Below are 27,718 nucleotides of genomic sequence, written 5' to 3'. Positions count from 1 at the left end.
CAGAGGGACACAGTTCTAGTCCTGGCTTTATCACAGACGCAGTTGAAATTGCCTGCATTTTTCCATCTTCCAATTGAGAGGAGACATTGTCTGCTCTAGCTGTCCTGTAAGACTGCAGGGGAGAAAATGCAAAGTGATTGCTCTAGAAGTCCTGATGGCTGTAAGTCTAGTAAGGTCAGCAACCAGATCACACAGTGGGAGTGTGGGGGGGGGCATTGCATTCCCAGAGCATCTTCTCCACTCACTCAGAGTGTCCCCTCTCCTCTGTCTCATTATTCTCGTGACTGGCTTGAATCGTAGTTTGCCAAGCATAAAAGGCAGTGGTGTCACCTGGTCACTGCACTACTTTTCTACTGCTGAACTTCCCTGACAGGAGCTAAGGCACCTTCCCTTTGGCCAACAGGGTACCCAAGGAATTGGAATCTTCCCAGGAATCTCTTGGTTCTATGGGGAGGGAAACTGAATCCTGATGCCAGCCAGAGGAGGGACTTGGACCAGCTAGAGAAAGAGCACCGTACAGTTCTGACAAGCCATCAGGGCACCTTACAGGAGAGGCTGGTATGAAGCAATGAGACAACGTTGGACAGGACCACACCTTGACCTGGGCTGCTACACCATATATACCTTTTGCTTGACTTAAACCTAAATTTTATGTCAAGACCAGGATGGACTCAGTGATCACTACAGCTCTTTGTTGTCCTTTTCCCACTGTGGCCACATTCAACAAATCTTCCTCTGCTCTTCAGTATCATCTGTCTCTCTACTTAGCTGACTAGGGCTGATAGTTGAGCCTATGTTGTTAGGCCTCTCAGGTCCCAGGCATTGACCCTAACAACTCCAGTAACATGACTGCATAATAAATTAGCCCAAGGTTCAGTGGCACTGAACAGCAAGGAACGAGTATCATATCACAGTTTTTGTGAGGGTCAGGAATTTGGAAAGGCTTTGTTTAGGGTCTTTCATGAGTCAGCTCATATTATACTTGGGCCAGGGCTGTAGCTAGCCAAAGCTTTCCTGGCACCATAAGGCTCACTTCCAAGATGACCTGCTAGCATGAAGCTGGCTTTTGGCAGGAGGCCTCAGCTCTCCTTCACACACTGTTCAGGTGTCCTCAGAACACAGCATGTGACTTCCACTAGTATGGTCAGTGCAAGAGAAAGAACAGAGTCGAAGCCATAGAGCCTCAGATGAGCTGGGCTTGAAGGTTCCATGTATTATTCACACCACATTCTGTTTCAGAAAAAAAAAAGTGGCCATTATGGCCCATACTCATAAGAAGTAGCCCATCCCCCGACCCCCACCTTTAAGAGATGAACTATCAGAGAACTTGAGGCTATAGTCTGAAACAATCAGTTACCACAAAGATCTATTTGCTATCTTGGAGGATGACATTTAAACCTTGTCTTTAGTGTTTACCTGGGTCAAATCAAAGCAAATAAAATAGAGATAAGTTTGGGGGTGACCAGAGGTTACAGTAAGGCGTGAATTGGACAACTCTGGGCTATCGGATGGTAAAGTGACTTGTCCCAGACCGTGCTATGTTCTCTGGGGAAGTAAGTGCTCGATCTAGCCCAGAGGCTTACACAGCTTTTGTCCTGTAGTGGTTGGTTGCCTTCTTCTCTTGTTAATTATTGAATTGATTAGTTATTATGGATGTAGAACTTGAAAAGCATTGCTTGGGGAAAATGTGGCTGGCTCGGGGCGTGGATACAGGAGTCTTTCTTTGAAGGGCAGTTATTCCCTTCACCTCTGCTTTCTACTGGGCTTTGGCCCCTGACAAAGGTTGAGTAAGGGATTGTAGCTGGGGTCACAAGCTCAAGGCCAACAGTGGATAACCAAGAGGTGGTGAAAAACAATTAGGCCTGGCCTGCACTGCGGCAGATCTGAAAGGGGGGACCATGGAAGTAGGTGATTGTCACCCAGCACTTCACAATTGCCACTACCTAGGTCTGCCAACTCAAATAATAAGACTTTCTGATAGAGGTCAAAAATCAAGTTTCATGTGAATTCTCCTCAGTTTTAAGGTCTTCCTGCTCGTGCAATATTGTGCAGAGTAGCTCACTCAATCTCATGACAACTGGTTCATCACAGGCCTCGCAGCAAGAGGAGTTAGGGCAATGATGCCCCCTCATAGCTCTGGCCCACCAGGCTCCTCCAGCAGATGCATGCCCAGGAGGCTTAGCTGCTGCTCTGCCATCTCTGTGGGCCCCTCTGGCAAGCATGCTCAGGGCGGCATCTGCTTCCCCGCATTTCAAGACCAAAGGTCACAATGGTAAGCCCCTAGTTTTATGGGGAGTTAAAAGAGAAAGAAGTGCTTCGGGGCTTTAAATTCCTGGCTCAAGGCATGTTCAAAGGTGAGAGACTGCCCCAGTCTGAAAGAGCCTCTTATCTCTTGGGGGAATCTTAGCCTTTTTAGCTGAGGTAGCTAAAAGCCAGGAACAGGATCTGATCCTACTAAACAACAAAATGGCTTTACTTCTCTGCACAGCTAGCCTCCTACCTGAAAGCTGGCATGTCAATCTGGAAAGGAGGGGACATTAAAAAACGTTCCCCTTTGAGAAGATTTAAAGTTCCTCACCCTGGCAGAAGCAACACCTGACATCTACAGAGAATGATCCTTTGAAACCCATCCAAGGCAATTCCCTTCAAAGCAGAGGCCCAGTCTCTCTGCTCCCTACTACTTAACTTACACGTTCCAGAACCCAAACGGAGTCAGAGCTCAGCCTCATCCAACTGGCCAAACACAAAAACTCTGGGGGAAAAAGCTTCTATACTGACCCCTAACAGCATGCCCTTTCCTATTTACATTAAGGAAAAGACCTGTGTTATGGGAGTATGTGAGGTGTGTGTGTGTGTGTGTGTGTGTGTGTGTGTGTGTGTGTGTGTGTGTGTGTCCTAAATGTATCTACCTCAGTGTCCATAAAGATATTCTGGGTCCGATGAGATGGAGTATCTTGATATACTTTTAAACATGGATTCACTGATGAAGGGTGTATTTATGTATTTAGGAATATGTATGATATGCATCTGTGTAACAATTAAAGAAAAAGTGGCTATGAATTTGAGAAAGAGCAAGTCGGGATGCATGTGAGGGATTGGAGGGAGGGTCGGGGGAAGTTGTGTACCTATATTATAATATCAACAAAATAAAAAAAAAATTTAATTGGTTTCAAGGTTGAGTAAACAGCTCAGTGAGTGAACTGCTTGCTGAACAAGCACGAAGGTCAGAGGTCAGCTTCTTAGCACTCACGTAAAAAGGCGGCACCAGGAGGCGAGGACAGGCAGATCCTGGAGGCTTACCTACCGTGAGTCCCACAGGAGGCAGCATAGCTGTGAAGGAGCTTTGATAATTAGCACTGGTCCTTCCACAGCTAGAGAATACCAATCGCTGATCAAAGCTGAGAAGCAAGAATTCATCCAGAATTTCCTCCAGCCCTTACCTCTGTACCACTTGCTTCTCGTTCCTAGAACCCTGCTGGCTTAGAGTTTATAGTTACAAGTAAGCGTCCAGCCAGGGAGCACAATCCTTCTTGAAGTGACCTGCTTTACAGGTTTTGCCTGGAGTTTGGAGCCTCCCTTTCCCCTGCCTCTTGTTACTCACTTCAGGGAAACCAGCCCTAACACTGACTAGGCCTACAGAGTGCAGACTTTTTCCTCCCTAGCTTAATTGTATCTACCCAGACATGACTGCTTCATCTCCCCACGTTTGAAAATGTATTACAAGTCATTTTTTATTGTCATTATTTTTATTATTAATCTGGGTATTTTGGATCCTATCCCTTTTGCTGTATCTCCCATATTTGATTAAATTCAAAGACATTTAAGCATACCACAAAAGAGTCAGTTTTAAAGCCATGTACATGTTAGGTAAGTTACAACGTTCACTAAGAGATTAACACATCACCTACCTCTCTCACTGGTATAGAATCTATTGTACTGAATCTATAGGGAGCCATGTTGCCCCAGCTGAGGAACAGAGCGCCTATGGAGTTGGACAAAGGGATAGATGTATCTCAAAGATGATCTGCGGCAGCAGGGGCATCACTGTCGTGCTCCTTGTAGAGAATGAAGGGAAAGCAGGAGCACAGCACAGCAGAAGAAGGTAAATTCCCACCTCCCCGCTCAGGCTGCCTGGCTTACGGTTGAGGAGGAGCACAACTTAACAGAGGCTTCTGACAGATGCCTGACTTAGGAAACAGAGCCTCAAGGTGAGCACCCAGTGACAACACCACCATTAGCCAGACCCTGGTTTTGTTTTGTTTTGTTTCCCCCATCTGAAAAGTATGAAAATGAGAGATGGAGGGAGACACCTAGCCTGTGTCTTAGTCTCGCGAGATTAATGTGATTCTTAATTGGACTCTTTGATCATCTCAAATAATGGCATGTAAAATATTTAAATTTATGCAAACTATTCTTTTGAAGACATGGAAGAAGAAACAAAACATATTCTTGTCCCATTAAGCCCCAAACTTTCCAATAAAGCATTAAAAAAAAAAAAAAGAATCCTACTTCTCAAAGTAGAAGCCGAGCACCGTTCTGTCTTAGCTGCGCCTCCAGCTTGCACTGAGACTTTAACACAGCCCTGTCTTTGCTGGTCTTCAAGCATGTCACAGCCACAGGATGAAGCATTACACTGGTGTCCCTCACAGCCTTGGAGTAAGTAGGGCCAGACCTTGGAACTGTCACTTGCTCCAGCATCTCTAGTGAATTGTTCTCTGCCCGCACAAAGCATGGAGGAGAAAATAATGTGAACATTGTGATCTAGACAAAAGTAATCGCTGACAGTCCTCTCCACTACGTTCATCCGATATCTCTTACAGTCCTTTTCTTGGCTCCGCTCTTCCCCTCAACACCATATTCCAGCAGCTTCCCAAGGAACCCTGAAACTTCAGATAACCTGGTGAGGGGTTGCTTCCAAAGCCTGTGCGGAGACACAGTCTCGATGAGGACACCTTGAGATCTGACTGTCTACAACAAGGCCAAAATGAGGGGGCGGGGCTTAAGTAATATTAAGAGTTCCTTCCTGTGTGCTCAGGACAATCAAAAGGCATTCTGCTGTTGTTGATGAAATTCACCTCGGCAAAATTGTTTATCTCAAAGTCAGTTAACCTATAACATAAACATACACATTGCCTACCTTTTGAGTGGGGGTTTATTTATACCGAGTGTATTCATACACCTGATCTCAAAGCTCTGGAAGGTTCCAGCTTGCGTCATTCCAGTGCCTGGAATCTTTGTCTATATCTGCTCATCCTGTATCAGCTCACAATCTGTCCCAAATATATGCAATATTAACTAGTCACTTGTGAAGCTTCTCAGGGCATGTGACAGTCATTTTTTTTTCAATCAAGAAATCAAGAAAAATAGGGGTTAGTTAACTTAGTTTTTTTTTTAGCAAATAGAATATAAGCAATAAAAAAAGCCACAAGGTTCTGCTTACTTGTCAAATGGAAGGTTGCCAATAAATATTTGTGATCAAATACTAAAGGCAAGAAAGTGTTTGAATCAAAACATCTTTCTGGTTCCTAACAAACAGCATAGACACGCAGACCAGATTGGCAAACTGCTTCAAATGCACCTGAAAGATGAGCAAAGATGTTTCTTGGTCACAAAAATGACATCAAGTCCATAGTCGCTTGTTTTGTTTTCTGGTTTTGAAGCAATCTCCAAGGTCTACAAATTTTCTACCTACTTTTACTCTACTGAAAGTGAGAATCATTTGTGATTGAGTAACGTATAGCCAACCTGGAGACTTTCATTGACTTCCCAATGGCAATTTCTTTTGTATTATTATACATAGTGCAGTGTGTATGTATATGTATGTGTTATATACACATACAATGTGAAAATAAAACTCTTATTATAATTAATAAATGCCTGACATATGTCATATTATTTTGAAATTTATTCTTTGTAATAGCTCATAGTATATGCCAGGCTCACTTCTCTCCTGGCACAAACTTGAGATGTAAGTTTCTGATCTTGAGAAACCTAAAACAGTGTAGTATTTTAAGTATTTTTGTTCAGATAGTTGTTACTTATAGGAAAGAAATTTTAAGTATTCTTAAATGTAAATGGTAAATGTAAATGGTAAAAAGCATTGTATTTTTCTTCTCCAATGGTTTGAAATAATTTTATAGATATGTATGTTAATATACACATCCATATTGTATGAATACATGTTAATATGTATGTACCTCTGAGTGTTATATACATATACATTGAGAGGAAAACGAAACAGTTGTGGTAAATTGGAACGTGTGTAAAGGAAACACAGAATTCTTCAGCATTTTCGCCCAGAGTTCCATCACCCTCTGGGGACAGAGCACTACTCTAGATGTGGAAAATTCTTTCCCAGCTTGTCTATGAACTTCAACTATACCTAGACCTCACAGCAGGTATCCAGTACACATGATGTTCAAATTTCACGTCAGAAGACAAGTAGAAAGGAGGACACCCAGAAGTGTTGAGAAGCAGAGTAGAGGATGCCACTGGACCCTTGTGGCAACTTCTCTCAAATTCTTGAAATGCACTGAGAATCCAAAGTGAAAACATAAAGCACTGGTATCTAAAAGCACTGAGGGGATGTGAATGCAGAGAGGCAGCCCCAGGTTTTCAGAGCTGGGTGAGGGCAGCCCAGGCCAGGTGGCAGGCCATCCTTAACCCGGAAACTGACATTTGGCCCAAGTCTGAAGATTGTAGCGAGTGTGCTCTTCAGATAAGGACATAGCCTAATCCTGACAAGCCTCCAAGGAGGATTAAATTCCATATCGTTTAATTTTATTGTTTAGCATATTTTACCATATTTCCATAAGATACAAATTGATAAACTGTGTCTTTTCTAAAGGATGGCATTCAATTCGGTAACAGTCCTTTGTTACACAGAAAATCTGACTTCTAAACTTCCTAAAGAAATGGAAGATTCTTTATGAAGTTTCCTGTTTTAGAACTCAGTGTCTATCCAAATCTCAGTGCCAGGACGTTGCTGGGCACACACGCACAGAGTGGCAAATCCTTCAGGATCTGGGAGTGGGCAGGTGCTGTCTTGTAAACTTTTCCTCTGCCTGTGCCTTGCTGAGGACACTCTTTCTAGAGGGACAAAAGGTAGCTTTTACATCCCAAGGCAGCAAACCCTGCCTTCTAGGCAGGAAACCTGACCCTGAGTTATGAAAATGCACAGTCAGAAAGCATGCTGTGTGATGGGGCTCTGAAAGGGGCAAACTCTGGAAAAATTGTACTTTTCTCCCCATGACAGCTGCCTTTTGTTTGGGCAAATCATTTGGGGGAGAGAACAAAAAAGCAGTTGTTTGCTTAATGCCAAGCCACAAAAACATGGTGCCTTCCTGGCCTGCTAGCGGCAAACTCCCGTCGTTAGCACTCTTGAGGAGTTGCCTACAGATTGAGGTGCTACAAAAAGTATCCACTGTCCCCAAAGCCCCCTTTTCTGGGCAGGAGCCACCTCCCTCACCCATAACTCAATAGGACATGAATCCAGGGAGGCCAGAGAACTGAATGCCAAGGTTGACCAAGCCAAAGAGTGGCTGTAAGGGGCGGGGTGGCCTGAAAGCAATTCGTTGATGCACATGGCTGCCCCCGCTTGCCAGTTGCCAGTTTTCTGGGCCAGAAGAATCTGTAAAAGAGCACGAATCCTTGTGTTCAAAAGTTTTGGAGTTTATAACATATACAGGCTCATACACACATGCCCAGAAATACACAAACTGCTTGTGATACATACATTTGATGCCAAAATAAACAGAGCCTTGGCCGGCTAGCAACAGGCCAACGTAGCATTTAAAGTTAGCGGCCGGCAGCAAAACCCAAACAGTGTCTGTCCTAAACTCAAAGTCACAAGTGGGCATTGCTTTTCCTTTAGCAGAATGGTTTCCTAATATCTTCACTCAGAAAAGACTCTGCCTGCAGAGAGTCCTGCGGCAGCTTTGCTGTTAGGTGAGTTCATTACCGTAAATCCATCCAGGGCAAGTTCCAATAACAATTACGAGGCCATCAAACCCTGAAAGCCAGTGCTCGCCTTGGATTTGTGACTGATGCCAGTGAGAGGGGAAAAAGAGGTGATAGAGGTTTCTACAACTCTCTGGTCTTCTGAGTGTACAGAAGCACCGAGCTCCAAGGGAAGAAGGGACAGTTTCCGGGCCAGGCAGGGGACACCTAGACCATTAAACTATTGGAGGGAGTCGACACAGTGTTCCCAAGCCCCCAGAGACCTCCTGGCATTGTGGAGGATGCTGTCTTTACTATCAATGAGACTTTTCCTCACACCTTCCTCTCCAGATGCTAAGTGTCCCCTTCTATCTTCTGTAACCAGGGTTTTCAACCTAGAGGTTGCGACCCCTTTGGGGGTGTGTGTGTCACAAATCAGATAGTATGCAAATCAAACATTTACACTGCAGTTAATAACAGCAGCAAAATTAGAGTTATGAAGAATAGCAACAGTAATAAGTGTATGGTTAGAGTTACCTCAACATGAAGAACTATATTAAAGGCTGAGAACCACTGTTCTATAAGGCCTGTGCCTATTAACACTAGTGTCTGAATATATTTAAGTCACTCTTATTTTTCATAAGGTATGTTACTTTCTAAATTTGTGGCCTTAATAGCCCGGACTTGGATTGAAAGAATGAGCATCCTTGGCCAGCCACTTGGAGATTTGTTAGCAGTGATGAGAGCAATCTTTACTAAGACGTCTCCAAGCAGAATTCCCTCAAAGCTTTGAGTGGACACTTAATTCTCCAGTCCTAAGCAAGTCCTAAGCATCCCTAGCGGAATGGTCTTTTGGCACCATATACTTCTGCTTTGTGTTTTAATGTGTGAGCATTTATGTCCTGCCTTCCCCTTCTGAGCTCTGTAGATCAAAACCATGCTTAGTTTTGATTGCCACCAGTGAATTCATAGCTAGAGAGGTGGATGTGTGGGTGGATACAAGGAGAGATGAAAGGATAGAGGAATAGACGATGGATAGATGAATGGATGAATAACAGATCCTCCTGGCCCTGTCCATCTCGCCTAACCTCACCTCCCAACATCTTCAATGGTTAGCATCCAACTTAAAGAAGGCCAAGCACCAGGTGTTGGTGTCACTGAGGGCTTTTGAAGAAGCAGAGCCAGAATTGATGAGACAGGCCGCCAGGAACAGCCCAGGAGCAAGAGACAAAGAGACAAAGAGGAACAGGGGTGTTGGGAGTATGCCGAAAACCAATGGGGAGTAGGGGTGCTGGGGGGAGGGGGGAGGGCTAGGGGTGCCGGGGGGGGGGGGGGGGGTGCTGGGAGGGGCGCTGGCGTGGGGCAAGGAAGGCTTTAGGGCCCTGAAGGGAAACCAGGGAGAGAGGACTGCTGTGTGGAAAGGGAGGGCGATGCTGAGGAGGACTATACTGAGGTGGACTCAAAAGAATCCAGCCACGCCATCAGAGAAGCAAGGCTGAGAGGGGCCTCTCTGAGCGGGCAGCAAGGATCCGGGAGCTGGAAGTGGGAAGCCTGGAGGAAGAAAAGAGCAGGGGGAAAAATCTTAACCAGAAAAAAAGTAAGTAGCAGAGAGAGAAGGAAACAAGATGAGAGAAAAATGCTGGCCCTGAAGGCTGCTGAAGGGGTACCCAGGGCAGGAGAGCCAAAGCCACGGTGTCTTTGCCAAGGGAGGAAACCATAGGAGACCCACCCAGGCAGAATCTTGAAGTCTCAGACTTTTTCCACCTTATGAGCTGTAAATTGATCTATTCAGTTAAAGAAACCTGGTTTTTATTGAGTAATTTCCTCTGAACGACCTCCAGTTTTGAAAATGTCCCCAAACTTCTCTGACTCTCCCTCCTTCCTCTCCCCTCGCCGCCCCCCCCACCCCCCGCACAGTCCCCACGTCAATGCTGGTAAATCACACGGAGGCACCCCCACCGCCCCCTCCCACCCTCATGGCCCTATAACCGCTCCCACACACCCTTGCTGCTTCTCAGGCGGCTTGGCTAGTCCAGATATGGCCCTCGGGTGCTCCTGGATGCTGAGACCCCAGAGTTGTTTGTTCTGCCAGCCAATTCCCAGCATGCCCCTCGCTGAGCTCACATCCCAGCAGCCTCTCAGGAGCCCCCAGCCACAAAAAGGATTTCTCACTGGTCCTGAGCCACGTCCTCTGCCTGGCCTCACATATCAAGGAAATTTCTCAATTTCTCGTCTTAGCCTTCAAATACGGCTTCCTGCAGATGAAAACAAGGGGCTATTTGTGGGGGCACTCCACTCATTTCTTGCTTGTCTACATTGCGTCTTTTATGCCGCTACCCCTCAAAGCATTTTCACAGACAAGTGCTATTGTCTTCCGCTTACAGATGGCACCAAAGGAAAAACACAGAAAGTTAAGTGGTTCAGTGAAGGTCTCTGGAAATGTCAGAGCGGAGTTGGGAAAAGAACCCAGGGCTCTCTGCTCCCAGGCATATCACCTGCCCACTCCCCGGCCGGGCTGTCAGAGGCCAGAGTTCGAGAATGTCCCTTCTGCACCTGCAAATCTCCTTCAGCTCTGAGACTTGCAGCCCGCAAGGCAAATTTCTCTTTCTAACCACGAGCCTATATCTTCGGATGGAAGGAGCCATCTTGCAAAATCAATTGAAGGCCAACGGACCTGCCAAGACCCAAAAGAGTCTGAGGGGGGCTGTGGGCCCCTCAGGAGGTGATACGCAGGCGTCAGGCTTGAAAAGAAATTGCATTACCTGTGCGGCTGAGGTTTTACTGCATGCTCAGTCTGAAAGTTGGCAAAGTAGTAATCAATGAAAAGGAAATATAATTGAGAAGATTAAAAGCTGAGGGTGGGTATGGACTGGGAAGGGAAGCGATTGCTAAAGAGGTCCATTTGTATAATTCAAAGGTCGATGCCTCTCATTAAACTCACATCTCTAGACACTCAGGGGATGAAAGAGAACCTCTCCATGCTGACTGTCTGACACCTAAGAGTTCTCTTTGGCCACTTTCAAGAGCAGTGCAAGGCCAGAGGGACATAAGCAGCCATGGGAAGGCGAACTGAGGGGAATCAATAAGGGGAAAAAAAAAACATCTGGAGATTTGGAGACATGAAACATACCGGAAAGTCTTCCGAGCCTCTCAGAACACAGCCAAACTTCTTTTCCACTCGAAAGGCTTACTTACACCATCAGAACAGAAGCTGAAGCTATGCCCAGGGAGGGTCCGGGCTGGCAGGCTCGCCATCTCTGTTTATATCCATGCCAACCCCGTAACTCAGGCCTCCGCACACATGTGTGTCCTACATGGACAAAGTACATCCTTATGGCTTTGAATCAGTCAGACTTCAGCTGATATTATATTTACTTGCTAAAATAGCCGTTTATGTGTCCCTTGAGTGAGTGATTGGCTTCTCCTTCAGCCTTTTCTAAGAAGAAAAGTACGTAAGAAAAAGAGGAAGAGGAGAGAGAGTCAGTCCACAGGTCTTGCTAAGGTGGTGGAACACCCAGGCTGTGCAGGAGATCATGTGATGTTGCTTCTGGTTCAAGTTGCTACCATGAACTTATCTATTGTATCTTGGTCTCTGTGTCCCTCAATTTCCTTTTCCATTCTGGTGACCAAATCCAGGGACCTTAATGGGTGTTTTGAAAAATATGTTAGTTACTACTGTGGTATAAAATGTTAACACAACTCAGTAAGTTAGATCAACACCCATTGTTTAAACCTGTTTCTAGGGTAGGGGTCCAAAATGGTTTGAATGAGCTCTGCTTGGGGTCTCCCAAGGATGAAATCAAGTGGAGGCCAGGCCTGTACCTAATCTGCTTTTTGTTTTGGGGGCTCAGGATCCTCTACCAGGCTCTTACAGGTTGTTGGCAGAATCCATTTTGAGGAGGGACTGACGTGTCTGCCTGTTCATTAGGGATAGTTGTCAGCTGGTAGAGGCTGGCCACTGCTCCCTGCAAGTGGCTTCTCCATAACACAGCAGCCTGAAACTCTGAGGGCCCAGAACCATTCTCAAATTCTTTGCGCCCTTGACTTTTCCTATTTCTGATCTCTGGACTCAGATGTATAAGGCTGATGTGGTTAGGTTAGGGTCCCCAAGATAATCCCTTTTTGATTAACTCAAACACCAACTAGTTTGTAACCTTAATTACATTTGCAAACCATCTTCTTTGCCCTGTCTATTAGTGACTTGCCACTGTGAGGAAAATACCTATCCTAGATGATTTAGGAGAGCAAGCTTGTTTTGGCTCATGAGGAGCCATGGCGGGGGCAAGCATGGTGGAGCAGGCATGGTGGACCATTTCAGTTTGTCTCTCAGCAAGCCAGGAATCAGAGTAAGACAGGAAGTGGCCAAGACTAATACACCCCTAAGGGCTTGTGCCTAGTGACCTAGTTCTTCCATTTAGGCCCCGCCTCCCAAAGCCTCCACAACCTCTGCAAATAGCATTATGAGCAAGAGTCCTAGCATTCCAAACACTAGCCTGCCGGGCCATTTCAGATCCTGCCCATAACATCGTGTGATGTCACAGGTCCCACTTGCCGTTCTATGAAGGAGATGAGGGGGGGGGGGTGAATATCTAAGAACTGCGCTGAACATTAAGAAGTAAAGGATGCCTAATTCAATTTAAATTTCAGATTAAAATAAAATGATGGAACTTTTAGAACGATTACTTTCTCTGCAATTGTTTAGATATAGTAAACTATCATTCATTGTTTATCTGAAATTCAAATTATTGGGCATTCTCTGTGCGCTGGATCAGCAAGCAGCCGAAGCATTTTTCTCGAGGCAACTGCCTCTACGTCGGCGGCCTTGCTTCCGCAACATGGCTGTCTCTGCTTCCCTCCCAAGCTCCCCGGCCCAAGCTTGTCAACACCCTGCAAACTCAGAGAGTGATGGCAGTTCCCAGGCCAGCCCTAGATTTGTGGGTGGGGCACGGAGTCTGGAGAGGAGAAAGGGGGCTCCTGGAGAGGTAGAAACAAGCCCTGGCTCTCTCTATCCATCCGTCCTGTAATAGAAGGTTCGGCAGAAGCTTTGGCCGCGAGGTGGGCCACACTGGCTCTTCAGACGAAGAAAGCAGCCCTGAAGCGGCGGTTTGCCTTGTGAGCCATGCTTGGCTCTCCTTGTGCTGCTCCAGGTCCCTGCCAGCAACACTTCCAACCCTGGCCAGCCCAGCGCAGCCTTTGAACAGGCCAGGCCCTATTAGCCTGATCCTGGGATGGGTTATTCTTTCCAGCTTTCACTAACAAAAATCCCCTTTTGTTTGGACACTCAAGTGGCCTCTAGGAAAGGCGCTTTCATGAGCTGCCAAAAGCGTTCAGATGCAGCAGCGTTTGCGTGTGTGGCCAATTCCACAGCACCTCTGGGCTGATCCCACAGGCTTTTCCCAGGCAAGATTCCGACGAACCTCCAGCAGACCCCCCCCCCACTCTTCCCTCCCCACCCCACCCCCGACGTCTAGCTGCACAAGCAGGCCCTGGCCTCGTCTAAGGCGGCTGGAGATGGGTTTGTGCGTGGACATTTTACTTTTATGAAATCAATCTGAGCAGAGAGAGTGATTTATATAAGCACCAGTCAATGCATTATTAGAATTAATATCATTATTTTACTGCTTCCCTTTTTCGGTGCCCCCGCCCCGCCCCGGTCATAAATCAATTTAGCTCGATAAGATTGGGCTGAGTTTTGGCTGCACATGGATGAGAAAGTTCTGTGCTGCGGGAGTGAAAGGCTGCTTGGTGGGTTCAGACAATGCGTCCATTGTCTTCTGCTTTATGGAAAGCTGGGTTTGTGCTGGTGTTTCCTACTCCGCCGCCGTATGTGTCGCAAGGCAGGCCTTAGTCAGCTTTGTGTTTTACCCAGAATGCTATCCTCACAGAGCCATGCTTCCTCAGTGTAGCCTGCCACAGGCTAGCCTTTTCCACAGCCACATAATGACCACTAGAGGATAAGTGGTATTTCATCCCACTAAATTGTCTCCTGCCTGTTCTGGGTTTCCTAACTGCTTGCCGAAGAGGGTCTACCTGAATCTTTCTCTGTCTCTATCTATCTGTTTCTCTCTGACTTATATTTTTGAGACAAGATTTCCTGTAGCCCAGGCTAGATATCAACTAATTATAGAGCCAAGGGTGACCTTGAACTGATTCTACTAGCCTCACCTCCTGGATGCTGGAATTGTGTGCTTCCAGGCCAGGCTCTAAAGACGTGTGCTTTCCTTCTGTGGCACTGAGGAAGAAACACGGCCCTCACACATGCTTGGGCTAGTGCTTCACTACTGAGCTGTAACCTGACCCCTGCATCCTTTGCTTGTTACCATGTGTATGTGCTTATGTGTGTGTATGTCTATGTATGTGTATTTGTGTGTGTAATTGTATGTATTTGTGTGTGTTTGTGTGTTTGTGTGTACGTGTGTGTGTGTGTGTGGTAGGTTACTAGGCATAGAACCTAGGGCATCTTGGGCAAGTGACCTATCACCCAGTCTTTTTTTGATTTTTTATTTTTAAGACAAGTCTTGACTTTGCAGCTACCTATTCAAGAGGGCCTTTTGGAAAGTCCATGCAATGGCTTTTCCATCCACTTGCCTTGTCCGTAGGCTCTGATGCCCCATTTCCTCTTGTCTGAAAATGAAACATAAAGGCATGAGATCAGAGGAACAAGGTATATCCTTATGCACACAGACAGTTGCCCCTAGGAGGAATACTGATGTTAATTGTCTAAGGATGGCTAACAGCCTAAAGTGCTTTGTTTCCCTAGATCTACAACCAACAAGACACAAATTCTTTTGCCTCTTATGGTGCCAGGGAATCTCACCCCAGTCCTCATGCATGGCATCCTACTTTACTTCTTTGTTGATAGACACCATGAGCAAAAGCAACTGAGGTGGAGAGGGTTCAGCTTTCAACTCACCATCATGGTCCATCATTCAGGGGAGCCAAGGCAGGAACTCAGGCAGGGCAGGAACCAGAGGCAGGAACTCAGGCAGGACAGGCACTGGAGGCAGGAACTCAGGTAGAGCAGGAACAGGAGGCAGGAACTCAAGCAGGGCAGGAACCAGAGGCAGGAGCTGAGGCAGGGCAGAAACAGGAGACAGAAACTTAGACAGGGCAGGAGCTGGAGGCAGGAACTCAGGCAGGGCAGGAACCAGAGGCAGGAACTGGAGGCAGGATCTCAGGCAGTGCAGGAACCAGAGGCAGGAGCTGAGGCAGAGCATGGGTCTGAAAGGAGCAGCCCACAGCACTACCACTGCCTCTCACTAACTGACACCTGAGAGTCTGTTCTTCCCTGGTAGGAGATGGCCATCCCAGTGGAAAGTGAGTGAAGAAATGGCTTTTGGAAATGGAAAGGGAATTTTAACATGTTGGCTCCAGAAAATGGCCCACTGAGCTAGCACCAGGAAGCTAACTGGTGGCATTCAAAGGTAGGAGACTCTATGTCCACTCCCCCTTCTGTGTGATGGGATATTGTCTGGAAGAAGCTGTCTGCAACTGAACTTGCTGGAAAAGAAAAAATCAGCTACCCTTCAGGACAGGCCCTATGCGCAGAAGTACTTGGGCAACACAAAACACACTCTATGTGTTATTGTTTTGGTTTAGTATTTTCTGTCTTATTGGAAGCTTGTTTGTTTTTATTTTCTTTTTTGCTTGTTTGAGATTGTGTGTCGGGGGGAGACAGAGGAGGTGGGGAAGAAGGAGAACATAGAACATGAAGAAGTGTGGAAATGTGGAAGTGTGGGAGAGGATCTGGGAGCAATTTAGGGAGGAGGAAGGATGTGAGCAAAATATAGTGTATGAAAGAAATGTAATTTTAAAAAAAGGAGACTCTTACAGCCTAAGATTGCCATCTAAGGTACTAGGAGCTGCTTCCTTTTCTTCACCACCAGCCTTGCTGTCGGGCTCACTCATTATCAATCCTGCTGCGCATGTACCGGGACCGAAGCTCAGAGAAGCAAGGGGCTTACTAAGAGCTTGGTGAAGACCCCACCCAGCCTTCTTGCATTCCTCGCTGGGCACACTATTTAGAATAAATACACTCTTCCTCAATATTCTTCCATCTTGGCTGTGGTGTCACTGACTATGACAATGGCAGTGGTAACGATGGTGGTGGCTAGTATTTATTTGTAGCTCTTTGTCGCTCTCCTGAATTCCCACACAGATCAGGGGGAGAGAGAGAGAGAGAGAGGCTCTCCTTTGCTCCAATAAGCATTCTAGTGAGTTGGTAAGGTTGGTCCCAGAAAAAGTAACAGAACACAAAAGCACATAACCACACCTCAGCTGTTGGACACCATCACAGATCATTCTAGAAAAAGATTCCTTTCTGAAGCAGAACCCTGGCTCAGTGTCTTTGTTTGGGTTTTTATTGCTTTGATAAAAACACCGTGAAGAAAAACAACTGGGGAAGGAAAAGGTTTGTCTCAGATCACGGCTCTCAGGCCACACTCCATCACTGAGGGAAGTCAGGACAGGACCCCGAGGTGGTACCCAGAAGCAGGAACTGAAGCAGAAACCATGGAAGAACACTGCTTCCTGGCTTGCTCCCATGGCTTACTCAGCCTGCTTTCTTATACAACCCAGGGCCACCAGGGGCGGCCCTGCCTACAGTGGGTTGGGCCTTCCTACATCAATCACTAATCAAGAAAATGCCCTACAGACTTGCCTAGAGGCCAACGAGGGAAACATTTTCTCAATTGAGATTCCTTCTTCCCAAATGACTCCAGCTTGCTTGGCTGCTTAGACAAAGCACTAACCAGGATACCCAGTGAAGTCAGGCAAGCTGCACTCACTCAGCTTCTGCCTCTCAAACGCTGAGTGCTACTGCTCCAGGCAAACTGCTTGATGTTGGTGACCATGACTGCTCACTGTACAAAATGGGCCTAGATTGTTCTATTTCCCAGCACTCCCAAGTGAGGTCTGTAGCGAAGCTTGTATGATTTATTAATAACTTTATCATCCACAAACTGGCTTACAAAGACTGACACCATCAACTCTAAGGTCCCAGGGAGCTCTCTGACATGGTGGAACTCAACTCACCCCAGCCCTAAACACCAAGGTCATACTTGCTACTTAAGATACCACAGGGATGCCGTGCCTTGGCATGGCCAACAAGTCCAGCCTGTTTCTGAGCTTCCCTCTGTGCCATCTATCCACTATTTTGATTTTTATTATGGTGATTTGCACCTAGCCTTCCCCACTCTGCCCAACACTGCTACTCAGAACCCTTGCAGCCACTCCTCTCCGGCTCTCTACCTTCCTTTTTGGTCCCCCGTCCTTCAGTGTTTTCAGCCTTTGATAGCAGAGGTACCATGCTCACCTCAGTGCCAACCACCTCAGTGAAGGTCCTGATGGTGACAGGTGGCACACACGAACTAGGACTGCAGAAGGATTTAATAAGCAGCCTACCTGTCAAACAAGAGAGGAGTGAGCCACACAAAGGGGATGCCACTTTTAGGCTGGAGACCAGGGAAGTGTTACTGCTGTTGCCTAAATGGGATGAGGAGAGAGGGTATTCAGATGCTGGGAGGGATAAGTCACACAGAGATGCCACGATAAAGGGGCAGCAGCCTCCATTGAAAGGACCAGGGAGACACAAATCCTCTGCTGTCCCTCCTTCGCATCCCCTTCTAGCATCTCTATTGAACAAGTTCTGCAAGTGTCAAAGAGCAAGGATGGGGCTTGGGGCAAGAGGAAGCCAGGCACAAGGAACCTGAGGACAGCCTAATGGAAGAGTGTGGCTTCCTTTGAGCCACCCACTCAGCACTAAGATGCCTGCAGCTTCTGCAGCAGCATCTGATCCTTGCTGGCTCAGCACTGGCCACCAGTCTAGACAGCTGCAAGGCCTGGACATAGGATCCTGGGGGCGTGGCTGCCATTCCATGCAGACTTGTAGACTACGTTGTGTTATCAATCCTCATTCTGTTTTCCGTCCTTTCTTTAATTTACAGTGACCTGCTCTATATTTTATGGAGCTATTTTAAGCACACACAGGAGATCATCTTGCTATATACACAGGGAACAATCAATGTTCTCATTTAATAATTCATTCTTTCATTAAATGCCCCCAAGTAATTAAATAAAACATGAATAAATTCCACACTGATATTTGCTAAAGTTTTCTTTCTAGAGAATTTCACCTGTTGGAGGATCTGCTGGACCTGTTGTTTATCATGACGAGGGATGAAGTGCTGGTGCTTCAGGGCGCAGTCACACACTCAGGACTTCACTGCAATATCGATCAAATGCCCGAGGAGCGCTCCATATTTAAATATGTATTTCCCAACAGTCAAATAACCCTGTGCCAAGAGCAATACAACCAGAACCTTGCCTGGATAGCATCTGCAAATGTGTACAGTTTAGTACCAAGTTTGTGTGGTGTGTGGTGACAAAGGCCCTGATCGTTCCACAGTTACTCATTTCTTTGGGGAAATGGGTGATGCAAAAGGCTTTCCTATGAGTTCACAGAAATTTTCACATTTATACATGATTGCAGTGTGTGTGTGTGTGTGTGTGTGTGTGTGTGTGTGTGTGGGTGTGTGTGTGTATGGGTGTGTGTGTATGGGTGTGTGTGTAAGAGAGACAGAAAGAAACAGAAATGCAGAGGTTTGGGTACAAAATCTACCTAAGGAACGTTCTGAGAGAATACAAATAGAGGAGAGAATTTTTTTAAGTGCATCTTTCCCTGAGCATCTTTCTCCTCAGCAAGGCTCACAATTTTCAACAGGCTTAATAAATGAGTTCTTTGAGTTCTCCAAAGAGGCCCATCTCCACTGGGCGGGGGGATCACTGCCTAGCCCTGCTCAGCATCACCGAGGTGTAACGACTGCAGCCTCCTTGGTGTTGCAGTCACACTTCACATGGCGTGTTTCTCTGATGGCCTGTTTAGCGCTTTACAATCGCTCTTGTCACCACATCTGCCCTAAACAATCGGGTTTCTTTTCTTTATGTATTTATGTATTTCTTTACTTAAGTAGTTCTTTTGTGTTGTTGCTATATTTTTGTGTTTTGTTTGTTTGTTTGTTTGGGGTTTTTTGTTTTGTTTTGTTTTGTTTTTTGAGTTTCTATCTTGGGCTGACTTTGAACTCACTCTATAGCCAAACATAGTCTTAAACTTCTGATTCTCCTGCTTTTGCCTTCTGAGCTCCGGACTCGTTAGTATACACTACCATACTTGGCTTTACACTATGCCTAGGAATAAATCCAGGACCTCATGTATCTTAAACAAATGCCCTACCAGTCAAGCCACATTCACAGCCCCCTGAACAGTAGGTATGTTGAGGATGCGGGTCTGCTAAGTCTCCCCAGTTTCCTTACTTACTTAGGGAGAAAACTCACTTCTACACACATTTCCCCCATCCCCACCCCCATGAAATTCCCTCTCTAGGACACCGCTTTCAGTACAGTGGCCCCTCAGGTCCTCTGTGCACTAGTTAAGCCCTAACTCCTGAATTTGCTTAGCTCTTACATCAATACAGTCTTCAGACCTAAGAGGTCTGCATGTGAATGCCCTTCATCTTTCTTACAGTGACGCCATCATTTGAGCCCTTACCCCTTTGGTGCACAAGAAATACCATTTCACAGATGATTTTCTAGTGTGAGCAACTGGTCCATTTTGAGGGAGACTCACCTGTCTCCCTACAGTTCATCTCTCTTTGTTGGGCCCCCAGAATTCACTTTATAAACGCCTAGATTTACTGTCCATCTTCTCTATGGCTCTTCGAACGGATTTCAAATGTTTAAAAAAATGTATCAAACATCTTATCCTCCGACAACAGCTACCCCCCTGTTTCCAGGAGTCCCTCCAGCCCACCATAACCTCCACATCCTTGAATGCCCTCCCTGATTTGCTCCTGCCATCTTCTTTGTCCACAAGGCTAACCTCCCTGCCTCTTGCTGTATTTCTTCTCTTCCTGAGTCCAAGTCTCTTACCACTCTGAATAGCCCGGCTTGACTCAGCCAATGCAAGGGATGCAACACTGCTTACAATGTACACACCTATGAGGGAGCCGGCGCCAGGAGCACAGAAAGGTGGCCACTGTTAGTCAGACAGCTCCCTCCACTTCCCTTCCAGTTATCTGCTCCATGTCCTATACTGTGATATAAACTCAATATAGGAACCAGACATCCACTGGAAGAGGCAGGTTGCACGCTCACCGCTGTGGGCCCTAATAGGCTTGCCTTGCCATTGACAATACACAGAGATGTAATCTTTGCAAACTCTTTCTAACTTAGGATCACTCAGATCAAGTTACCAGGTACACCCTTAAAGGAAGGGCTAGGGGCTACAGAGGGCAATAGTGGGCAACGTCAGAGAGAGGAGGTGTGAGGAAATCAATACACTTCCTGGGAAATTGTCTTCTTGCCGTTCCTTTCTTCCCTAGAACCACTCATTCGAATTCATGTGAGATCAGAGTGGACTGGAGTACCTAGAATGTTCCTTAGCTGCCAACACTTTCAAGGTAGTTCAGTGGGGCTATAGATGTGAATTGAATAGAACAAGGTCAGTAGGTTCCGCGAGCATAGGGCACTGTCCCTCAGTCTCTACCCGGCTCATCCCCCAGGGGTTCCTGGGAAACTCCAAGCAGGAAGCACAATTCAAAGTCTTGGAAAAGACCAACATCAGGTAGGCCAGTCCACCAGGAGACTGAGTCCACCAGGTCAGCGGAAGCGTCACAGTGTAAGGGGGTCTCATTACAATACTGCCTGGGTTCTGCGTATTTGATTTTCATCAAAGCATTCTAACAAAGCCATTTTTCTTTCACCTTCACCAGGTCCCTTGCTTGAGATGAGAAAATGGCTGCGTCGTTTGTGGCCTCCGTGTGTTGTGTCTGGTTTCTGTGGTTTGTTTTCCTGCTTTGAAAACGAAACCCTTCATGGCTCTGAGATGGAAAGCAGACCACGTTTTTGTCAGCGAGGCCATTCGTCATGTTCCCCAGAGGGGACTGTGAACTCCCGCAGCCTTGGGCTCTGCCAGCATACGGACCACCCATGTTGTAGGTCTGGGAAAGCCACCAGGCAACACATAACAAGGCCAACCGGGCACTAGGCTCTCGGCCAGTCTCCTCTCAGTCCTAGGGACTCAGGTCTGAAAAATGCTAGGGAGACTAAGATCTCACCTGGTACCTCAAGTCTCTTATATAGTAAATATTAAAGGAGAAGAATTGGGTGGTAGGTAGATTTGCCTAATAGTCCAGAGGGAACAGAGATTCTTAGCTCTACCCCAGAGCATAGCTCAATGAGGAAATGACTTTACTGCTCTGGTAAAAAATTGTTTGGCTATGTTTAAGTTTCAGCTCTTTTGTTTTTTATAGTTCTGCAGAAAGCTAGTTGTAAAAAAAAAAAATGCTCTGATGTGCAGCAAGTACTTCTGTTAGCGAATGTCTGCACCTGCTGAGCTGGGAGGCAGCGGAGGGAGCCACGCAAAAGTGTGTGCTGTAGAAGGAATTCCCACACAGCTGTGTCAGGCATCCCAGTGACTTAGCAACTGGCTGTCTCACCTGGAAGCTCTCTAAAAGTCTAGTGGGGTCTCACTTGGGTTTGCAGAGCTTGGAGTTTGGCGTCTGCTTTTACAACGGGGTTCCTGGGCGGCTGTGGGCAAACCAACCTGAGACCTAGGCTACCGGGGAGATGTCAATTTTAGTAGCCACTGTCAAGGGCACTGTCACTCCGTTGGGAGCCCAGGAGGGTATTCCTGTGCAGGGGGTGTAGGCAGCACCCCAGGACTGATTAGAAAGGCCAGGAAGGAGGATTCTGTTCTTCTGCAAAGGTGTGTCGAGAGCAAAAGCAATGAGCATAGAACTTGTCTATTGAAACTTTTTTTTTAAGTTTGGTGTGGATGTGAAAATGCACCACTTAGGGCTGAAACCAGAGTGTAGAAAAGAGCAGGGACTGATTGTAACTTGCCTCGATGAGGGACAAGCTGAGCCTAAAGGTTCTATTTAAAATCTTGTTCCCTCTCATGTCTTAGTTTGTTTTTATAGAAAGTGATGATTAATTCACATTACAACGTCCATAAAGATGTCACAGAAAACAGAGCCATACCCTTCCTCGATTCCTCTCATTTTAACCTCCCTATCATTGGTTTTAGAAATGTGCACCAACGTCCCACCATTCCCACAGGGTGAACGCCTTGTGCTTGAGCAGAAACAGCGTCATCACGCCTTCCTCTTCCCCTGCAGACAAGGCCCCCGGCTGTCTCGAACCCTCAGCCTTTCAGCGTTTCCTGGAATGGCTGGAAAGCAGTCCTAACTCTGTCATCCTCTACTCTACATGTTCAGCCTGACTGGGGCGAGGGGTTGGCTGGGTTGCCAGTTGACCCAGGGTGGTTGCTGCTTCGTCAGCACCTATACTGGATGGAGATCCTGAGTCAGGGTTCCCGACTTCATGACCTCAGCATGTGTGGCCAAAGGGACTGAGCGGTCATGTTCTTACAACATCTGGCACACTATGCTCTTGGGCCTCACTATGCACACTTTGCAAGGGGGAAAAAATCCTAATTATCTCATTCCTTTCCCATTGGGTGGAATGGTGAGGTTTCAACAGGAGGAAAGGATGCTGGAGGGGAAAGGCTCTTATCTCTTCCTGAACATTATCTGAATTTGAAATCCAGTGATGAAGATGTATGTGGTGGAGGAGGAGGCATTCCCTACATTACTCACACTGTCTGTCCATGATTTACATGCATGCAGGCAGCAAGGAGTAGGTCCTCTCCAGCTGGGGCCAGTCTCCCATGCATGGCAGCAGTATGGGGGTGGGGGTTCTCACCAGCTCTGGACAATCTTCAGTGAGAGGGGGAGGCAAGGAAAGGGGAGAGAAATTACACAATTATGAGGATGAAAGTGGGAGACTAGAGATTGGGAAAATTATAAAAAGAAATAATGAGGGTTAAAAAAGAAAGATAAGAATGAGGATTCATATAAAACTACTTAAATTTTTTCTTCTTCTGCCCTGATCATCTCTATTTTACCTTTAAAAGAAATGTAGTTGTTTTTTTTTCCATTGTCTTAATTTTCTAGAAGCAATTCACTGGCCCAAGTATCTGGGGACTGTTGGTTGGCTTACGAGTTCTTCTTTTTACACAAGAACAGACCTTTCAAACTCAGCCAGCTCAGGACCACTTAATAGGGAATTTAAAGACCTGCTCCCTTGCAAGAAGTTTAAGGGGACAAAAAGAAAAAAAAAGAGCCTCTTTTCATGCTTTTATTCTCTCCTTTTTAATAAATGAATATTTTGAATTGTTTAATCTTATTTCCTGTGCCTACGTATTTTGACTGCATGTTTGTGGTACACATGTGCACATAGCGCTCTCTCTCTCTCTCTCTCTCTCTCTCTCTCTCTCTCTCTCTCTCTCTCTGGGTGTGTGTGTGTGTGTGTGTGTGTGTGTGTGTGTGTGTGTGTGTGTGTGTACTATGTTCATGTCTGATGCCCTTAGAGACCAGAAGAAAGTGTTGGATCTCCTGGAATTAGAATTAACAGTATTAAGCCCCCATGTGTGTGCTGGGAACCAAACCCCAATCCTCTGGAGGAGCAGCCAGTGCTCTTAGCTACTGAGCCATCTTTCCAGCTCCCCAAAATAATATTTAAAAAAAAAAGCATAAGGACAAGCAACTTCCAGTCAGTATTCACAGTCACATGGTCAATCTATTGCTATCCTCATGGAAACCTGGTCTCCTATGTTCTTCCCTGTCATAGTGTTTGGCCTGTGGTAAAGATGAGCAAGTGTTTCAAAAGATATACACAGGCCATGTTCCTCATTGTCAGCTGATGACTCAGTGCCAAAGCCACCTCCTGCTATAGTCTATGTCACAAGGGAGGATCTTGGAGTCCCACTTCCCACAAGTCCTCAGTGTGGTATGAGCTTGTCAGTGGCTCAGAGCCCTTGCAAAAGCTTTGAAGGCAGCATTCTCCAGTGTCAGTGTCATTGCGCAGTGGGCAGCCACAGGGGTTTCCAGGCAAGTTTCAGTGAGTCAGCTCTCCTGGAACTGTTGGCTTGTGGTATTGGCTTCCTATGGACTCTTAAAATCTGCAGTGACACTTCCATTATGGAACTGTGCTGCTATGGGTAGCCAAGTTAGCAGTCAGCTCCTAACCCCAGCCCCTCACCCCTTCCAATGTTATAACACTCAATTTCATTGGATTGAATAATACCCAGAGTGGTTTCTGTGTCCCTGCCCAAGCTCTCACAATGAAAGCCAGTGGGATAGATGAGATCAGTGAGAGAGAATGGGGCACTTAGGCACCTTCCCTCTTCTTCCTGCTAACACAGTCTAACCTGCTGCTCTCTAACTTGATGGTACCCACTCTACAGCCTTGCATGATGGCTTGTGAACTGCCTAGCCAAGCATAATGAGAAGAGGCATCCACTCGTAAACCTACACCAGGTAGTTGCCAGACACACATAATGTTGTCAGAGTGCAGATTGTTATATTAGAGCTAACATTCAAAGGGGGCAAGGGATTTGGCCAAAAGCATTTAGTTCCTTACCAGTTTGGGCTTGAGTTCTAGGCTTTTATGCATCCCTGTCCATTCTTCTATGACACTCGGCCTTACTTAGCCTTTCACTGCCACGTATGAAATGAAAAGATTGGGTTAGCCCACATCCCATGGTAGTCAGCATCTGTGACTTTGTTAATGGACAGAGTCTGCCGTAGGCTGGTTGGCAAAAACCCAAGGCATCCCCCAAAGAGTCACAGCTTATTATGAATGGGCCCAGACTGTGGCAAGTGTGAGGAACCACATAGGAAATTGGGAAGAGGACAACATGGTTTGCAAATATTCCCTTTTCTAGCTGTGTAGTGCCAGGGCCTGAGCATGTAAGCCTCAATAATATAGCGGCTTCATCAATGTCTGCTGCACTCGTCTTCAAGCCAAACCACGCATGTGAAATGAATAGAGAAGGCAGCAAGAAACCTTAGGGGGAAAGCAGGGACACCAAGTAGGAAGAGGAAACAGAAAGGACAGCAAGCTCCATAGCTCTAAACAGATGTCTACAGAACCCTCAATACACAGGAAGGTAGGAAGGGATGGGGGAAAGCATGGCTAAGAAGAGGAAGGGAGCATTGAGCCATCAAGATGACAGCCTCAGAGACAAAACAACTCTGAATAGAAGATTGTCTCCCCCCCCCCCCAGTGGAACAGCAATCTGAGTTTTTGGCAGCGGCACAGGGTGCGGGGTGTGGGGTGTTGTTGTTATTTGGGGGTGGGCCTTTTGCATTCCGCTTCACAGATTTCCAATGCTAATGGCATGACTTCTAACAACATATCGACTCAAGTTTAAAAGGAACCACCTGTGTCCAGCATTCGCTCAATGGAGTCGTCCGTAAGAGCAGTGGAGCTCCCATAGAAGAGAAGCACTTTGGTGAAAAGCCTATCACTTTTTTCAGCAAAATTGACTGTTTGTTCCCAAACACAGTCTCTAAGGAAGGAAAAAAAAAATGGCGAGACCAGCAAAGTTGGGACTGAGTCCTGCCAGCCCAGAATAGACATTCAAAAGACAGTCAACTGAATGGCTTCTAGAAAGCCCAAGTGAGAATCCTGGGAAATATGGTTATCAGGGCAAAATATTTCTTACATGCTTGGAGAGGTGTGAAGCTTTTAAACTCTTCCATGTAACAGTAACACCCAACACTCCTGCCAACGCTGGCCCTAAAGAGGCTCCACCCTGAGAGATATGAATCTCTGGACCTCTGAAGACAGGGAGAAATAGGAATTCTTTCCAGAACTATCTCTGCCATCCTGCTAAGAAGGACTTAAGAGGCGTACCACTCAAGACATCCATCAGCCAGGACCACTTCCATCAGAACAAGTTACTCAGAATCTCCACAGACTATCTTTAAAGGCCAGAGTCAGGCCCAGTGGATAAAGGTGCTTGCCACTCGAGCCTGCAGACCTGAGTTTGGACCACAGATCTCAAAATAAATAGGGAGAAAACCGGGGAAACCAGCTGGCCTGCACAAAGCTGTCCTCTAATTTCCACATGAGCACCATAGGACATGTGCTGACATGGCTGTCCCAACTCAACACATGTGTGTCAAACATACACAATCCAATAAATTAATTAAAAAAAATAGATGCCAATGTCAAGAGCAAAAAGCATGATCTTAGAGTTTAAAATGGGATCTTTGGTGCTGCAGAGGGTAGAAGTCAGAAGCTCTGAGCCCCAGGAATGGCCACCTTGGGAGAATCCCTGCAGCCTTGCATTGTTCACCACGGAGGGCAGGATGCAGATGTGTGTTCTGAGAGCCTTCATTCCTGTGACCATGAACTGCTAAGAGTGGGGAAATGTCCTGGAAAATGTAGTTGCTCTCAGCTCAGAACTCATTACCACAGTCTTGTCTGCCCGTAGCCCCTTCTGCATGCTCAGATTTTATATAGTAACTTTTTTAAAATAACAAAATAAAGACCTCCAATACTAATTCCCAATGCATAGGAATGGTTCACAGCTACCACTGACATATAAACAGCACATGGGCAGCCATACTATCTGCCACCACACAGGTGATCATAAACGGGAACACCCATAGCGACACGGATGTGCCAGGCGCTGGACCCTAGCATGAGATCAGAGCAGGCTGCGTCCTCACCAATAAATGTCAGCTGAGTTTGAATTGCTTGCTAAAGCACAACTTAGACAAAGCCAAAAAGGAAAACCAAAGCTTTCTCAGTAAACTGGAATCCCAAAGCATAAATAAAAGATTCCACCTGAGAAGGGTGATTTATTAGCTCTCACTTAGCAGGAGGATGCTCGGTCCATTCTGCGACCACAGCTCTTAAGTTGTTTGTTGCTGGTTTATGAAATGTTGGTGCATGTATGAGCTCACATATGCTCTCGCCTACACACACACACACACACACACACACACACACACACACACCACATTACAAAGTTCCGCTAAAAGAAAACCCGAGAGTTCTACTTTGGTTTTTTTAAGTTTATCATTTCCAAGAATTGGCACAGGCACACATGCGCGTACACCTCAGTCAAAACCACTGATAGACACAGGTTTATGTCAGCCAGAGAGTTAGGATTCAGGAAGCTAAGATTCCCAGGTCTAGGCACTAAAATGAGGTGATTGTGAAGGCGAAGAGACTGAACGTCTCAAACATATCCGGTCACATCAACCATGAAGACAGGAGGAAGCCTACTCCACGTCACAGGAGTGCAGCCTGATGTGACCCTACTTCTGAGAAGGCACTTCATTAGAAACTGAAAGTGTCGAAGTCCAGTCATTCCCCAGGACATCAGAGGTGTTTCTGGAAAGTACTTTTCTCCCCGAGAGTGCTCATCTACAAACAAAAGGGCCTGAGCTCTTTACTTTTGGCCTTTCGGTCATACAAACCTAAAATTTGCACCATTTGCGTCAGAAAACGGATTTTAAGTTCTGTAAAAGAGATGGTCTCAAAAAAATTCAAACACCCAAATAAAACTTGACAGCAGTCAGCTGCGTGAGCATTAATAATCAAGAGAAACAAAGACGTACCTCGCCGCAGCAAGCAGAAGCAGAAACTGCTGCCAAGGGGGACATCCATAGGGTAACAGAAAAGCCCAAATGTTCCCAAGACAGAAGTCACCCATTGCAGAAGGGAAACTTGGGCACGACGGCCTCGAGACTCAGCAGTTCTTCTAGGTAAGGTCATAAACGGAAAGATACCGGGAGGCTCCCAGAGTTCCTTTTAAAAAGCTGCTAAGGATGCTTTTTAGTCCATCTTTCTTTCCCTGTATAAAGGGCTTTTGCCACACAGGAGAATCTTCTAGAAACCCTTGAAGCTAGGAGAATTGGAATTG

The sequence above is a fragment of the Acomys minous genome (genome assembly GCF_964271855.1).
Source record: "Acomys minous genome assembly, chromosome: 1".
NCBI lineage: Eukaryota > Metazoa > Chordata > Mammalia > Rodentia > Muridae > Acomys > Acomys minous.
This window is presented reverse-complemented; position numbering follows the sequence as displayed.